Source organism: Lonchura striata, chromosome 5 (assembly GCF_050655825.1).
Source record: "Lonchura striata isolate lonStrDom1 chromosome 5, ASM5065582v1, whole genome shotgun sequence".
Lineage (NCBI taxonomy): Eukaryota > Metazoa > Chordata > Aves > Passeriformes > Estrildidae > Lonchura > Lonchura striata.
Genome location: NC_140707.1, coordinates 8,876,936 through 8,893,208, shown reverse-complemented (window position 1 = coordinate 8,893,208; position 16,273 = coordinate 8,876,936). Strand labels below are relative to the sequence as shown.

The window sequence follows — 16,273 nt, the reverse complement described above, 5'->3', positions numbered from 1 at the left end:
GTTTCCACATCTTGTTTTGAGATGAGAGGCAGAAAATCAATATGAGTGCTATTTTTATGAAATTAGGTATTTTACCCAGTTTAAGAAGCAAGTTATCACTATCAGAAGGGATGAATGAAACTTTACAAATAATCCTTCATGTTATCATAAGAAGAGGATTCAATTCACTGAGCAGACATCTTCGCAATCCCAATTTTGAGTGCTCTGGTGTACAGAGGGAAATGGGAAAAAAAAAAAAAAGAAAAATTAAGAGGTTTTTGTCAGCCTTTCAGTGGTCTGTAGTAGGTGCAAATAAAACACCTGATGATCAGGAAAAATTAATATAGTGTATATAAGTATGGGCCTGAGAAAGACTCAGCAATGACAGACCAGACAGTTGATGCTGGCTGTGTGTAATGCTTTAGCAGGTACTTTAAAGGACAGACAAAATCAGGCAAAATCTGAAATTCCAAGTTCAGCTGGGGTTTGCTAAACTGGAAAAAAAGAGAGCTCTGATGAAATTTTTAAAAAGTAAGCATAGTGATTACTTACAAAGTAGACTTTAAGATAAAGATATCTAAATTGCTTTGAAGTTTGTCAATTGAATATGTGTTAGGGGAAGGCTGTCTTTTATTTATTTCAGGGCGAGGCTGATTTGCTTCCTGGTTTGCTTGGAAGTATTTATGATCAAGTTAACTGATTTCCCTACTAGCCTGAGCCATGAAGTGCTGCTGTTCTTCTCATTAGTATAATGCAGCATCAGACAATTCAGCTGACATGGCAGATAGTTAAAAGGGAAATTGCAGAGGACTGCAGTGTGAGAGGATGCAAAGGCAGAGCTTGTCCCATACTGAGAGCAAAAAGCTGCAGAGCACATTTGCTGGCTGTGCTGAGGAGCCAGAGCTGCTGTTTCTGCTGTGCCAGCCTAGCAAGCTTCTTATACATGGTCTGTTCACATGCCAGGAGTCGCTGCAAATTTATGTTTTCATTTATTGGTCATATTATTGCTAATTATTTAGTTGGATTAGGAATGAACTGTTGTGTATAACAAGGTATCCATATTATAAGTGCAAATTTCCAGTAAAACAGCCAACAGCATCTTAAAATGTACATACCTGAAGTCCAATTCACCAGGGTTAATATTTGTCAAGTACTCCACTGAGACTTATCTGCTTTTCTGCCTAACATAGCAACCTGCCCTTTTAAAAGCTATCACAGATGTTGGCACTGGGCTCCTTTTCTGTGGCTTTCGAAATTTCTTGCTGACCAGCTTCCAGGTGCAGTCAGTGCAGCAGGTTTTGTGGAAACTAGATGAGAATACTGTAATATAAGAGAACAATGATTCAAAAGTAAGGACGGGAGTGAGTCTGGAAAATGTTGGTAGGTCAAATGTAATTCTTTCTTTGTCCTTCTGTGACAGATATTTGAGTCTGGAGTGTCTTATAAGAGCTAAGAGTTAGCTGAAGAAGATGACAATAATTGACATGAAATTAAAATTTTTTTCTCTTTGACCCAACTGCTTTTGTGAAATTTTATACTGGTTATTATTTGACAGCAGCTTTTTCTTTAGAGAGGATAAGCTCCCCGAGCCAGACAAAGCAAAGAGCCTCAAACTTCCCCCAAGTTCAGGCTAAAATCACTGAGCCAGAAATGAGCTCACTTGGAGTTTTTGTGCCCGAGCCCTGGAAGAGAAGAAGGGTGTACAGAGACTTGTGCCACTGAGAGGATGAGAGCTGACATTCAAACAGTTTGGTGTTCCAGCCCTTCTGAAGCTCACAGAAAATGCAGGCTGATTCGTATTTCCCAGACAGATAATTAGTTTTATTATTAGAACAGGATCGTTCTAGTAAAGAAATATAATCTGGAAAATAGCTGTATTTGCTTAACTGAAGAAATAACTGTGGCTGTTCTCTTTCCTTTCTTTAGGTGCGGGGCCAGCTCTTCATGTCTGACCTCTTGAAGTGCTGCATTAAATGTGTTGTCACTGCTTTGATTCCATCCCTTGTTTACATTCAAGTGTATGATTTCCCAGTGGAACTGACTAGAATATACTCTTGCTTTTCATTGAAAAGAGCTACCCTTAATTTATTTGTAATTCAGTGCTTTGGCATTAATTGTTTTTATGTCATTTAAGAATGTGTATCAAGAACTATTTCACCATCAAGAGCATGTATGAATGCTATTCTGCTTTTGTAAATAAAAGGCTAGGAATTATCACTGAAAGAAGTCTGTCAAGGTTTCAGGCTTCCAGACTGGTCTCAAGAGAGAGTTGTGTCGGTTTGATTTCGTGTTTGTATGTTTAATGTAGTTGCACATTATGTACTTCAACCACTTTGCTAAAAATTTAGAAAACTAATTTTTACCAATCAGCTTTAAGCTTGCTGCTATTATTTAAACCCTGGCAATGATAGTGGTGTCTAGCCACTAAACAGGACCAGCAATTGTAAATTATTCAGTTTAGTGAATGGAAAAAACAAGCGCATGTTTCAGAAAGTGGTGATTTCTCACACTTTGTTCATTATGCCACAAGTGAAAGTCACAAATTCTTTTTTGTTCTGTTTGGTTTTGCCCATCTCTGCAGGTGGCAGAGGAGACCCAGGAGTATGAGTCCAATTTTATTGCTTTGCTGAAGAGATGTGTGAGAGGAGGCTTAACTATACACGTGGTACAGAATGACATGGCTCTGGAATGCAGGAGGTAAAAGCTTCTGTGTTGGGATGTTGCAACTGATTTACTCTTTCTGTCTTAAATATAATTGACAGCTGTTGGCATTTTTGGCCTTAGGAAACACAAGGTAGCATATTGCCATGCAATACATTCAAGAGCCCATGCTGTGCAGTGCTAATCTACCCGTAGGTTTGTATTATTGCTATTTGCATTATATCTTTGGGTATTGTGCTAGATTTGGGGAACATTTTAGAGTAAATATGGTGTTTGTAGAGATAACAATGGTTAAGTTCATGAGGTAAAATACTAATACCTCAAAAATTTTCACTTTTGCTTTGTGGGGGTTTAGGATCACGTATAGAAAATTTGCATCTTTGCAAATGACATGAATTCCTAGTTCTGAGTCAGCAGTTACCAAAACCCAGAAAGCATTTTTTCTTGCACAAGATCCCAGCATCGCATTTGATTGTAGGTGTGCTGATGACTGGGAAGCCAGCACACTGCTCAGATTTAAACTGAGAATTGAGAGGACACAAAATGGTGTGGTGGTCAAAGCTGTGTCCAAGAGGAAATGAGGAATATCACAACATCATGTCAGCCTCAGAGCATGAGTTGAGATGTTCCTTAGATGCTACAGGAAAAGGTCTGGAGAGCTAACACAAAAGCATTCTGAATATCATATTTTCATACACACACAGATTGTAGAGTCCAGGCTCTAGTACATATTACTGTAGTATTTTTCCCTTCCTTGGGGGAAAGGAAAGGCTGCTGTTTTTGCCAGCTCATGCTGTGGTTTGCTGGTGTCATTAAGGGCTCATTAACAGTGGAACCAAGCCAGTGTTTGCCAGATTTAGACTGGGCTCCAGGCCTCTGGACAGTGCAAAACTGGAGATGGCACTTCCTCTCCAACGTGGAAAAGTTTGTGTCAGACACGGTGAAGTGGCTTAACTGCCTTAAATATGGAGAAGAAACTTCTGTTCTGAAGTGATCTGTTCCTAGCAAAACATTCCCCATCAAAACTCATTGTTAGCTGTTTCTTTGCTTTCCCATGGTAAAGTGGCTTTCTCATTGGAAATAATGGTGCAGATTGGCACAAGTCAAATAGTCTCCGTGTTTTAGGTTGTTCTTACTGGGCACAAACTGGACTCAGGTGTGAGCTGTGGGAAGGTGCCCAGTGTTTTTGTCAGTTTGGTGGGCAATTTTTGTTGTAATATAAATGCTGGTGTCATTATTTTATTGATATTACCAATATTACCAGCATTTATGCTACAACATTTAAAATTAATACATGTCAATTAGTTTGAACTGCTCATTATCTACATACATGTTTTGGGTATTACAAAGTCTTCCAGCAGCTGGCAATTTTGGGTACTGCAAAAAGGTCAGACATACATTTATTACATGAATACATATATAGCATAACACTTAATAAAATTCTGCTGTTTTCTTTTTTCTCAGCCACTCTTTTAACTTGAAGTAGTGAGAGATTAGAAAATTTTACGCTGCTTTTCTCTGTTCTGTTATTTTTTTTCTCAAATGTGTGTATGACTTTTATTAAGCCAAAAATACAATTTTGCATTGTGTTTAAGGAAAATCTGATTTTATGCAGTTTACTGAGGGCATAGGAACAGAATTGAAATGTAAATTATCACACAACCCTGAGAAATATGATGAGGAGTTTAATGGCATTTTTATTACAATAAAACCGAATACTATAAATAGATTTGAAAATTAGCAAAACATTCCACACGTACCTATGATGCATTCGGGGCCAAGTGCATGGATCTGTAAGCCTTCAATTTTTATTCTTTTTTAATCTGTTAATGATAAATAAGGCAAATTTGGAGGTGGTCTACTTTATTTTCAGGGAAGTTATCTGGGATAAAACGGATTGTGGGTGGACCTGCCAAGTGCTATATGCAGAAAAGAGCAACTTTTAAAATTAATAAATGTCACTTAGTTTAAACTGCCAATGATCTACATACCTGTTTTGAGTATTACAAGTTTCTTATGTTTTAGTCAGATATTGAAACTACTTGTGGCTAAGCCACAAGCATAGCACAGCAGACCACAGTCTTTTTATTTTTCTTGTTATGTTTTTAAAATGCAGAGCATCCACCAACATATCAATGTTTGAAACAGATCTGCACAGAAAACCATATCTTTCAGATTTTTTGTTCTTCATAAATAATCCCCATTGAAAACTTCAACAATGGCTGAAAGGCCCATGAAAAAGGGCACTTACAGGCAAATATCCAAAATACACTGATCTAGTGGAGGAACCTGTGCTCTTTTATTCTGGACATATATGCAATTGATGAAATTGTGTGGTGAAATATTGCCAGGAAAGCCTAAACCATTCTTGAGATTACAGAAAAAAAATTCAAGCTTTCTTCTCAAACTATACATGAAATTATTAAAAAAAAATATCCAAACTCCATCTACTTAATTCTGAGGTTGAAACAGTTTCTTGATGTTTGACAGTTAATGATCTTCATTTTGGGCCATGCACACCTCCAGGGCCCTTCAGGCACAGGGGTGTATTTCTGTGTGGATGCCTGTGGATAAAGGAGGAAGGCCTGGCTCCTTCAAAGAGGTGAAAACAATACAAAGGGGGCAGGATTGCTTGGGAAGATGTGCAGACCTGTGAGGAATGAGATGAAAATAGAAAGCAAAAAGAGTTGGCTCAGTGCCAGAACACATCTGAAAGGTTTTTAAGTGTGAAATTTGGAGAACATGGAAACTGATAAAAACTGAAAAACTTTTAGTTCCAGACATTTGGGCTTCAACAGGACTAAAGATTAGAAAATGGTTTTCAGGAAATAGTTCAGCTGTGGAGGAGGAGGAGGAGAGATTTTGATGATGGGTGACTGGCTGTGATTCCAGCACCTTGGCAGCTCTCTGGAGCACTCTTCTCTGGGCTTTGTTGGGTGCAGGCACAGTGACCAAAGTCTGCAGACCAAGTTCATTCTCTTCCTTCCCCTTGCTCTTTTGGTAATTCTTGCTTTTGGGCTGTAAATGGTTCAGGGGCATTCCAAAACTCTAAAGAACTCTCTTGCTGCTACTGCAATCAGTGCACAGTGGGGCTTGATGGGGAATGCCAGATTTATTTAGCAGCATTAGCTTTTCTATATTACTGTTGTGTATAGAGGGAGGGTGGATTTTGCAGGCATCATTCTTCATGGCAGACATCTGCCATCCCATAAATGGTTCCACTGAAACCATGGGAGTTATTCACAGAAGAGGATCAGCATACATGTTACATGTTTTTACTATCAAAACACAATTTAAAATCTGACGTTACGTGTTCATGAATAAAATCTGGGACAATCCTGGTTTCAGTGAAAAAGTCTTTAGCTGAGAGTGATTTGAATTCAAACTTGCATCTGTATCCAACTTGTTTATTAAAAGAGATCTGTTTTTTCTCATTTCTATACCAGGTGGATTTACAGTGAATTCTCCGCTCTGCCTCTGCACATTGCACATAACAGAAAAATATGAGCTCCCTCTTGTGATCCAAAAAACCTTCTCCTTTCCCCAACTGAACCAAAAGGACCCTGAAAGAAGCAGTGAAAATATTTCAAGTTTCTTGGGTAATTCATGGACTTCATTAAAGGATAACTCTGTGATGTAACAGTATTATTGAGACATTTAAAAGCATGGCAAAGTAACATAAAATAAAAAATATAAGATACGGCTAGGGGGTAATTCTAACAAGAAAGTAAAAGCTTCTTTAAATACATCATGTTTAAAATGCTGAATAATAAAGCCAGATGTGCAAGTAGAGAGTTTTTAGTCTAATAGAACACATTTTTTAGCTATCAGAAATAAGAAGCATGTTCTCAGTAAGATGTAAAGAATAATTTTACAGCTTCTGTGATGACAGACATTACAAGGTAAGATACTCATTACAGGCACTTAAAGACTGAAAATTCTTAGAAAACTGTGTGGAAAAGAAATCTTCTCACAAAAAAAATTCATGAAGCAGCAGCTCCATCAGTACTATTTTACTGCTTTGTACCCCAAGAGTCTGCTTATAACTGCTCCTTGTGTAGTGCAGTGGTTTTGGTTTTTTATCAAGATTACTTGTGTTCTTGCTGATGAATCAGCTAGGAAACAGTTTAAAGGCACTGAAATTGTGGCTTTTTCTGTGTGTAATTAATGGTCTTTTTAAAGGGTGTTAATTTCATATGGTCCTTGCTGTAAGTTTCCAAAACAGTAGATTTACTTGATCCCAAAGAACATACAAAGATACAGACTCCTGTCTCAATTAGTTATATTGTTATCTTATCTGTAGTTTTAATTTTTCCATAACTAAGTTGTTTATTTTTAGAAAAATCTTTGTCAGGTGGAGACTAGTGATAAGGTAGATTCTGTTCTGACTGCTGCAGTGATTATGCACACCTAATGGGTGCTGGAATGACATCTTAAGTGGTTTATTTTGGATGGTCCTTTTAACTATTTCAGGTTACAGAGAGAAATACAGAGCATCAACTTTTGCATCACCTGATCAAGTGCTGCCCAGGATCTCTCCTGGAGGAGTTGAGACAGCAGTCTTGTTGCCATCTGTGTGATAGCTTTAGTTGATCTGGGAAGCACTCCAGGAAAAACCAAGGCCAGGAGGTATTCCCTGGAAGGGATCATTCCGTGCAGACAAGGTGAGGTACACCCCCTCTCCGCTGAATGAGAGATGGATTGGGATTGTGCAGGGATCTTTCCCCAAATGGCGTTTCTCTGACAGAAGACAAAGCTGGCCTGAGAGAGAGCTGAGGAACAATCTCAGTGGAAGCAGGGAACTGGAAGGCTTTATTTAGAAAGTGTAGCTTATGGCCTTTTATAATGAGATTGGAAGCAGGCTGCTATGATAGCTTTGTTCTAGACTAGGTCTGCTGGCACATGAGCGTGGATTTGGTTGTACGCAGAGAAAACCCAAGCTGTACTTTCAAATGTTATCTGCTGAGGTTCTTTTGCTGGGAAGGCTCTTCACAACAGTGGCTGTGTGGAGATTAAATGAGCAGTAGTGAGAACCTCTATTAAAAAAGAAGAAAACATGGGAGCATCTACTCATGGAGACAAATCTATTTATCATCTGAGAACTAATGCTGTAGAGAGAAAAGATGGAGACAAATAAACGTCTCTGCTTTCTAGAGTGCAAATAACTTGTCAAGCTGTCAAAGGGAATTTTTTTACCATTTATCAGATTGTTCTATCCTTTGAAATGCTTAAACATTCTGTCAATCATGTTTGAACCCACTTGTGTGGTTTTCCAAACATTCTCTAGCCTGACTGCAAGAGAAGAGCTTTAACAAATGGTGATTTCCTTTAAAGCACAGTTTACTTTAAGAGGCACTTTCCAATCCATACATGATTACAAATTTTAAAGGAATATAGGATGATGAAAGTTCAGCTGGAGATATCCACAGATAAACACATTGATCTCTATTACTTTTTAATTTCAAAATTATAATCTTTTTGCTTTCCTAGACTGGCATTTTTGACGTCCTACAATTGCTTTGTTAATTCCCACTTCTTTCTCCTGCTCTCCCATTTGCTCACACACTTTCTCTCTTACGCACTTCAGTTGATTTCGTTGTTTTTTGTCTTTCTTCCCTTGCTCTTACTTCCTTAACTACCACACCATACGAAGCCAGGGAAAACCTCACCAGCTCGTAGCGTTGCTTAGCAATTTCATGCATCTCTTGCTGTCTGTTGTGAAGCCATGGCATCCTGGTCTTTCAACAAAGATTGCTACATCACTGCTCTGCTGTAGGTTCCATTCTCTCCCTGATGTTTCTGATAAGAGATGATGTGTCTAGACAGAGTACATAAGAGATTACCTTCTGTCCATTAGAATATAATTAGATCAAGCCATACCAAAGCTCACCAAGATTTTATGTTTAAAAGGTCAACAGCTTTTATTCCATATCTCTAAGATAAGCACCTTACATTGGGCTTAATATGTAGAGTGCTGTGCCTGAAAGAAAAGGAGCTTCAAAAGATTTCCACTTCTATTATATCATTCAAAATAGAGATTTGATACTGTAATACGTCCATTTTAACTTCCGTGATTCATGGAGCTAGAGATAAAAATAGGTCAGCTGTGCCCCTACTGGTTCAGGATTATTCCCTGAAATATATTTTCTATTTCTAAGTCCAGAGCAGATTTAACTATCTCCGGTGAGGATTTACATTTATTAAACAGGAGGGCTGTTCTTTGGTGGTTTTAATATGTTATCATTTGTTATTTGTATTATGGCAGCAATTGGACAGATCAACTGAAATTAGAATCCCACTGTGCAAGGTATTGTCTGAACACATTGAATGAAGCAATTGTTCCCCTGAGGGGTTTGCAGTTTGAATAGATAAAACTAAGATTGAGAAAGTGCCCATCTATTCCCCAATATCCCCATTTTAGCCAAGCACAACTGAAGCAAAGAGAGGTGAGTGTCTCCTTGGCTTGCTGGTAATATATATCAGACCTGATAAGTGACTTCAGATCTGTGGCATTCTAGCCTTGTGCATTACCTAGAAATAGGTTTTTGCATTAGAGTAAGATACCCCCCAAGGCTTTGATTAGTAGATTTTTTTCTTCTCTAATCTCTTGCCTCTCTTGGGATTCATAAAGGTCATTAAATTACTTTGAATTATGTAATGTTCAATGTTAAATTGTCCTGCTTATCAGTTATACCACTCAAACATCAGAAGAAGCTTAGCACATAACCCATGTCTTTAGAATTCCCTCTGTTGTTCACCAAAAAACTCGAGTTTAAAGTTATTTTTTCCTTTTCTCTGCCAGCTCCTCACTCTGCTCTGAGTTCACTGTATCTTTCTTTAGCTTTATCATTCAAAATTCCCAGCACTGATTGCAGTATCACTGTACAGTTTTGCCAAAGCTCTACAAAACAGAGAAGATGCCTTTTTTTTTTCCCATGTAATCGTTGCCTGGCATATTCTATAAGTGGGGATATTTATCCTAGCAAATATTTCTCTGCTTTGTAAAGATCAATATGGCAAATCCTAGTGAAAGCAATACAGCATGGTTCTGAACAGCTTAGTGTGATAAAGCTAGTGTGTCAAATTTGTAGACTTTTGGAAACAAACTGTTGTGGTATAACCTCGGATGGCAACCATGCCCAGCACAGCTGCTCCCTGCCACAGCAGGGTGAGGGAGAGAGGCAGAATGGGAAAAATGAGAAAACTTGTAGGTTGAGACACATTAACAGGTAAAGCAAAAGCTGCATATGTAAGCAAAAAAGCCCTAAGGAATTAATTCCTCATCTCCCATGGGCAAGCAGGAGCTCAGCCATCTGCAGGAAAGAAGAGCTCTGTAACTTGTCACTTGAGTAGACAAATGCCATCACTGAATGCCTCCCCTTTCCTCCGTTTTCCCCAGCCCTCTATGCTGAACATGAGGCCAGTAAGGTCTGGAATATCCCTCAGGCTGATGCCTCAGGTTTAGCTTTTCTATTTTTCCCATTCTGTGCTGCTTTAGTGTGCACTTCTGAGCTTCCCATGAGGGGATGCTGAGCTCTCTGCACAGAGCAGGGACACAAAACAATTCCTGCTCCAGCTGGGCACCAAGGACAAATGATCCAAATCTCAGCCCAGGAGCACAAACACCGTGGGCTGGAGAGAGAAAAACAAGCAGGATGGGGCTGCCTGGGCTGGAGCTGGAATGGGACAATGAACTCCAAGGTGCCAATGGAGCAGAACTGATCCCAGGGAGAGCCCCCGGGAGCGCTCGTGCATTTTGGGACCATTTTGGGTCATTTGGGTGCAGCCCTGGCTGGGCTCTGGTGCTGCCCAAGGTGGATCCATGGAGGAGATCCTTTTAATCCATCCTTGCTTTATTCTTTAGCTCTGTCCAGCCTCTACTCTGGGCCAGCCTTCTCAATGCATCGGGGTCAGCTGAGGTCAGCTGTCCCCTGGCTCTGTCCCCTGCCAACTTTTTTGTGCACCCCTTGCTGATGGGGTGGGGTGGGAGGCAGGAAATGCCTTGACTCTGTGTAATCACTCCTCAGCAAAAATGGAAACTAATGCAGGTAATTGTTGTAGGCACCCAGTGTGTGGTGCTTGGGAGTGGGGCTGAGCCTCATCCCCAGTGGGTGCAGCTGTGAAAAGCAGGTGAGCAGCACTGCCAGCACTGAGCCACGGAGTGCCCAGGTGTGCTGAGCAAGCACACAGGGCACAGAGGCACACAGGTGGAATGCAGGTAAGATGAAGAGAATAGAAGGTTGTACTGAAGAGCAATAAAGAGCAGCAGGTGTTCTTTGGTGTCAGTGGTGGCTCCACCTTCATTCTGATAGATAATAATACTCAATTCAAAATTCCATCTGTGAAGGAAATTTACAAGACAAGCACACAAACATTTCATTTAGGCCAACAAAGTTGAGAGCACAGCTTCAGTATTTGTTTTTCAGTCTTGCTTTGCTGGTGAATTTTGTTTACTAGGCTTTTCTAGCAGGGCAATCTGCTTGTCTGATAGTGGGTTTTGACACACAGCTGAAATGTTCCTCCTTAAACACCTCAAGAACATCATTTAAATGACAAAAATGCAATGCTATGCATACTCCTTTGTGGTATCTGGGAGAGAGAGATCATAGAATCACAGAAAATCCTGCTTTGGAAGTGACTCCCAAGGATCACTGAAGCTCGCCTGTATGTCCTTTTGGAAAACAGGTTTCAATTTCCAATTAGCTTTAACAGTAACAAAATATAGAACCAAATATCCTTTCCTAAGCCTGTTCTATGTGTTTTCCACAAACTACCCTTTTTTGCTCCTCAGTTGCTGAAGATATTTTCAGCAACCTCTCCTTTACCTTTAGTACAGCATTTGTTGGAGGTCAGCAATGCTGCAAAAAGGAATCTTTTCATGTTTCAGTTAATATTTTTTCTTCTTTGTTTGGACTATTGCATCTACCCCATCTCAGCCAACCAAGAATGTATTTTGTGATTTAACATTGAGACAACAGAAGAGAGAATGGTAGCAGAATTCAATATGTTAGCAGCAGAAAGAATGCGAACAGCTCACTATTTGGGGGAAAAATAGAAGCCAGCATCTTCAGGCTCAGACATCTGTTTCATACAATTTGCCAAGAAATGCCATAACTATGAGCTCTAGTATCATTAATTAACATAACATGGCTAGTATTGAAGTAGAGGTTTTAAGATATTAAAGAAAGTACATGTTATATGTATGTTTCATGTTCTTTCTTATAAAGCTACTCACTCTCCTAATTTTCGTTATTCTTCTTCTTAATTGCCACTAGTAACTTATTTCTTAAGCTGTTTTTTTTTCACAATCCTGTTTCAAGGATGGACAATCTGCATCTTCTCGATCTGTAATGAGCTCCTGAAGGGCAATTAGCACTGTCAGGCCTGCTTACCAGCCACTGATGCAAACTTTTGTCCTGCAGCATCCTTGTCTGTTGATCAGTCAGCTTCATCCTGAACCATGGTGCCCTCCAGCCAGCCATAAATCTGTAACTAACACAGCACAATTGCTGTACCAGCTGTGCAACTTAAGCAAGGAAGTGACTGCTTCTGTTGTATTTCAGCTCCTTATAGCTTTTACTCTGCCTGCAGTAGAGGATTTACAATTTAGGATGGTCTGAGAGTAGTAGCTGTGTGCAGCTCAGCCACTATACAGGAAAAGAGGGCATAGCTAAAAATGAGTATGAAATATATATGATGTCTTTGGGTTGGCTTTTATTCTTAATAGTGCTTTGTTTTACTGCCCTTCTCTTTACTGGAGTAGTACCTCAGATGCAAAACAGTTGAGTCTACTGTCCCAAGGCTTGCTCTTGTCACATTGTCCTCCTCTTCCATCCTTCTGTGTGGGTGTATTTATAACCTGCTTAGCTCAGTCACTCCATGTCTATCGTGTGCTGCCCCCAGTAATTCTGCCTGCTTCATGGGTTAGTCATATTTTGAGGGTTAGTTAGAAATTCAGTGTTAGCTGTCTTCTATTCTTTTTATGTTCCGAAACACGTCGCTGGTACGTAAAGGCCATAAAGAAGAAAGCAAATTGAATCTGCTCTGAGGTCTTGAAGTGTTGACTAGCCTGTGTTATTAAAAATAATGCAAAGTGGTTTAGGGTTTTTTCAATCTTGTATTTTATAGCCCATTTTTTAAAAATTCTAATATGAAAAAATTATCTAATCACAACAGTTATTTTCAGTAAGCAGCAAATATTGCAACAACAGTGAACCCAAACTGACAGTCATTCGGGGCCATTTTTTTCCCTGCAGTAACCTGTCATTCCTTGTTAGTTATTTACTATTTTAAAATATAGTGAGGTTCTTATATTGCTATTTTATCTTACATAGGATATAGAAAATTACAAATATTGTAACATGGATTAAAACAGAAGACAGGGATGTATATATATTTTTTCAATGGGATTTCAAAATCTGCATGATCTGTCATACCTATCTCAGAAGTGAAACCACATAAAAGTGTTAACTTCAGCATCAGTATTAGAGAAGTGCCCTGCTTACTCAAGGACATATTTTGATTTTCATAAACACCAGGCCATGAATTTTAAGCTGAATGTGAGGGTTTACTAGCCTGACTTCTTGTGTAGACACACTCAGGATTACAGCTCTGTGTTATCTAATAAAACACCATGCTGGTACCCAAATGGGGACTGGGTTCAGCTGGCTGTTGCTTGCTCAGGTGTGAGGAAAGCAGACAGGAATGGCAAAAGCTGGGCTCCAGCAGAACATCCTTCCATGGCCACACTGAGATTTAGACCAGTTGAGTTGTACCTTTGAACTTCATCTTCTAACATGGAGGTGCTGCTTTCATTTTGGTTTTGCTTTTCAAAAATCTTCCTGTGTAGTACAGGGAAAGAAAATCCATGCAAAAAGTTATTGTTTATACTTCATTTTATGCCTCTGCTGTGAAGAGTAACAATTTTTCCTTATGTGGTTACGCCCTACAGTGCACTACTTACAGAACTAAAGAATTTCTACCAAATACTGGCAGGTGTGGCAATAAGGGTTTTTGTTACCACCAAAATGGGAGAGAAAGAACGAGCCAAAAATTAGGGATTTGGAAGATCCTGATTCAGTGTTTGCTCTATAGACCACATACAGATGTATACAATAATATAGGCTATCCTACAGATTTTTTTGACTGTTCTGGAAAAATATGTTGTGTTTTTCTGTCTTTCTGCTCATGACCGTTATCGATGGTTTTGCAAAACATCCTCTAATAGGACCCTCAGCAGGTTAGATGATAATTATGAAACAAACCAGAAAATTGTCTTTTTATTTCAGAATTGATATAAAGATAGCTTGACTGTTTTATATTTAAATATTTGTCCTTATAAGGCATATGTGTATATCCTTGTCCTTGACTACAGGTAGTGGTGATGTATGACACATACTGGAAAAAGAAAGCAGAGGCTATGATAGCTGTATTAATAGAGTTGAACAAAGAAAAAATTAGGAGACAGGATCTATTTTTTCAAAAATAATTGAAAACTAGGGTTCATTTTGTATATGGTAGTTCTGGTAGAAATATCCTTGGTATCTTATAGTTTAGGCTGTAAATGGTAAGACAGACTTTTCTGTTTTCACTGATATAGTTATGTTGCCTTTGAGCATCTTATTACATGAAGACATGCAACTGAGTGGGATTTGTCAAGAGTTTGCAGTTAGCTCACATAAAGAAGTTCTTTTTCCTTGGCCCATCATCAGGCCTGAGTATAGTGTCAGACATCTGATTAATACAGAAAATCATAGGCCTGCTGAATCATTTGATATTTCTTGGAGAATAAAGGGGATGATAAAATAGAACATGAATAATTCATGTACAGGACTATCCAAAGTCATTTTCTGATGATGTGATTTCTCCCTCTTTTCAGAACTGAACTTTGCTTTTAAAAGCCAGTGTGATAAAAGTGTGTTTCTGTAGTGTGGAGACATCTTCCTTTTCAAATATTTATCTTATAAAGTAGAAGTGTCACAAATGTTGAAAATAGGAAGAAGAAAGACAAAAATATATTGGAATTTCTTTACCAGAGAGAACTGTAGGGTGTGAAAATAAACTGACTTGTTATTTCAGGAGATTTAGTCATGACAGTAGAAAACTATACTTTCAGTGGAGGGTACAACTAATTTTTAAGAGCATCACCCTGTCACAAAATGTAAACTGAGAACTTGGCACGGTATTTTTCTTCTGCAGAGTGCTTTGTAGGAGATGAAAAATAGAATCCTCCCCAGTCTGCTTCATTGCCACATTTAATAGGCTGTGCTGGGGTGCTAAGAAATACAATCTGGAAAATTTTTCTCTAGTGGCTTAACATGTTAAAGTCCTGAGTGTTTTTTCTGCTGACCAGCTCATCTCTAGGTTATCATCTCCATTTCAGTGTCAGCAAACAAAAATGCTTTAGCAGATGAAATATATTACCATTCTTGCTCTTCCTATTTTCCAGGCTCTGCCTCCTTTTTGAGTCTCTACAGCCTCATTCCAGCACTTTTCATGTTACCATTCACCGGGATTTCCTCCTGAAAAAGAAGTTCTTGACAAACAATGGAAATTATTATCCCTGGACAAAAATCCTCACCTTGTTTTGTGAAATCAAGCCCGGGGGGGGTGGGCTTTTGTGATGAGCTAGCTGAGGGGCCAGGGAATACCAACCCATGCTGGAGTGAGTCTGCTTCTGGTTAAGGAGGCTGTAAGTGGGAAAAGGGGCCACCTTGACAGGACATTGCAACCTCTGAGGAGGACTGAAGATGAAAAATTGGTACCTGGATGAAAGCAGCAAAAGGAGGAATAAGTAAGATCTGGAGAAGGCAGTACAGGGACAACTGCACAGGAGGTTATGAGGAAAAGAATGGGTAAAAGCCCTGTGAAATGTCCCTGTGATGTGTTTGCTTGTACGTGCTGAAGGCAGATTAATAGTTTATTGTGTTCAATGAAGGAGCCCTTCATTTTTTCAGCTTTTATTAAAAAAATCTCTTATTGTTTTTGAATCAGCACGTAAATATGATAAACATTGATGTGTAGATTCTAAGTATACTCATTGCAGTCCCAGAGTACTGTTGCAGTTATCTTAGCATAAATATATTTTTTTCAGCACATGAAAGAGGCAAAAAAACCCACTGTGGTCAGTTAAAGCAATGCAATAGGATCTGCATTGGGCCGGTAGTGTTTGGTGCCTGTCCCATTTGGGGATTTATTGACATAAGCCAGTAGTTACAATGAAAAGAAGACTAACTCATGGAGTCCTATTTACAAACTCAACAGTATAGCACTTGAAGGAGTGGTAATAGTGACTTGGAGGGGGCTTCAGCCCAAGACATTGTGCTGGCAGTGCCTGAAGCACTTCCTGCTGCACGGATGGAATGAAAGGCATGTGAGAGAGCACCCCAGCAGGCTGTAAAGTGCAATTAGAAACAGGTGGATGAATTAGAAACAGGTGGGTGAGAAAATGGTTAGACTGGCATGTGGCTCCTCTGTTTCTAGTAGTAACAAAAAGTTTATCTGGTAGCTGTCCCAAAGCTAGATTCTCAGGTAACACTTGGGAGCTTTGTGTACATATTTAATCTTGTGTTATTCGTCAAAGGACTCTAGAAGTAGCTGGAAACCATAAAACAGTTTTTGCTGTGATCAAGGG

At 39.2% G+C, this 16,273-nt stretch overlaps 1 long non-coding RNA gene across 1 annotated transcript; it reads left to right on the top strand.

The window, feature by feature from the left end:
* The first annotated feature begins 4 nt into the window (after positions 1 to 4).
* LOC146767219 (uncharacterized) lies at positions 5 to 6,782 on the top strand. The gene is made up of 2 exons (XR_014955930.1): positions 5 to 2,676; positions 6,087 to 6,782. It is a non-coding gene; the product is annotated as an uncharacterized LOC146767219 (long non-coding RNA).
* The last annotated feature ends 9,491 nt before the right edge of the window (positions 6,783 to 16,273 follow it).